Below are 2,048 nucleotides of genomic sequence, written 5' to 3' on the forward strand. Positions count from 1 at the left end.
TCATTGACGTGGGGGGTGGCTCTTATACAAAGGAACCATTGTGGTGCAGCCTCTATGGACCCATTATGTTACTTCCTGGGAGGCAATACAATTTCCATCAATGCAGTTGACAGAGGTTTCATATTCCTGTCAAAATGTTACAAAAGCAAATTACCGCAGATACTAAGAATCTAAAATTCAAATAGAAAGGCTGAAAACGCGCACAGATCATGCAGGGAAAAGGAGATGATGTTTCAAATTAATGGCCCTTCATTAAAACTGGAGAAAGGTAGGTATATTTTAATATGCTGAGAAAAGGGGAAGAGATGGGACGAACAAATATGGCGCTTATTAAACTTGGCGTGCGATCTCCCAATTTTATGGGGAAATATTCATAACATCATAAGATCATGAGTGGAAGGGCAATTGACCCATCGTCTACTCCACCATTCAGCCCTTCGTCCACTCTGCCATTCAATCATGACTGATCTATCTCTCCTAACCCCATTCTCCTGCCTTCTCCCCATAACCTCTGACACCCATACTAATCAAGAATCGTTCTATCTCTGACTTAAATATATCCACTGACTTTGTCTCCACAGCCTTCTGTGGCAAAGAATTCCACAGATTCACCACCCTCTGACTAATCCGCTGAGCGTACAGACGTTTATTTTTTGCCCTAGATTCCAACATCTGCAGTCTATGTTATCTCCTCATCTGCTTTACCATGGCCGTTTTTCTTAATATATTAAAATCTTGTTCCTATGTACCTTTGTCCTTATGCACTGGACATCTCATTGTTTCATCTCACCCCCTTGCCGAGTTCATCGCTGTACAAAGGGCAATCCTCCCTTACTGTGCTTTCTGGAAAAAAACCCCACCTTCAATTCAACATTCACATGTTGATCCCAAAATAATGCGACAGTCTCAATGCTTTTTATTGCGCATGTCCTTCCTGGCTAACTAATTCTTTCCTTGCTGGCAGGAAATACAATCCTTTTAAAGCTGCGCAGCAAATCTTTAGGAAACGCAGCTGCAATTGGACCCTGAGCCCTGCTAAGATAAACTCAATTCAGGCTGTTTGTAAATAATGCTAACATTAGGAGTGGGTCAAATTCAACCATGACAACTTTTAACAAAAACAGAAAATGACTCTGGTTCAGCATTGAAACTAAAAAGTACATTAAATCACATTTTTATGGATCCAAATGAATTCAGATTAAAAATTTTTTTTTTGTGTGTTAACAAAATCCTTAGCAGGCGTATTCTCCTCATAGAACATGTAGATTCCTGTCGTCGAGCTTACATTTATATCAAAGCCAGGAGGGGTTGTGGAATCCTAAGAGACAGCTAAGACATGACAGCACATGTTGGACAATATGTGTAATTGAGCAGAACAATGACATGTTCAGTTTAATGCAATCCAATGTAGTGTACTGTGTGCATAGTCTTGAATGGCAAGCCAGAAGAGATCTGACACCACACATGCACAAGACACTGATCAGCCACAGAAGGCAGTGGAGGCCAATTCACTGGATGTTTTCAAGAGAGAGTTAGATTTAACTCAGGGCTAAAGGAATCAAGGGATATGGGGAAAATGCAGGAACGGGGTACTGATTTTAGATGATCAGCCATGATCATATTGAATGGTGGTGCTATATTGATCATATTGAAGGGCCAAATGACCTACTCCTGCACCTATTTTTCTATGTTTCTATGATCAGCAAAGTCAATAGAATGTTCAACTCTGTAGTCAAATGAGCAGTGTGTGAATTAATGGCTGTTGTGATCAAATATCACATGGGACATTTACATTTATTGTATCTTGTTCAGGCTGCCAAGAAACAAGAGCGATTGCAGTTCAGTTTAGTTTATTGTCACGTGTACCGAGGTACAGTGAAAAGCTTTTGTTGCATGCTAACCAGTCAGCGGAAAGACAATACATGATTACAATGGAGCTGATTTTCAAATAGGTGTCGGTGAAGTTAATATACTGTACTATTATTTCAAATAAAAGCAGATATCGCTGATGATACTCAGCAGGTCAGATAGTGTCTGTGGGGAGAGAA

Source organism: Amblyraja radiata, chromosome 5 (assembly GCF_010909765.2).
Source record: "Amblyraja radiata isolate CabotCenter1 chromosome 5, sAmbRad1.1.pri, whole genome shotgun sequence".
Taxonomy (NCBI): Eukaryota; Metazoa; Chordata; class Chondrichthyes; order Rajiformes; family Rajidae; genus Amblyraja; species Amblyraja radiata.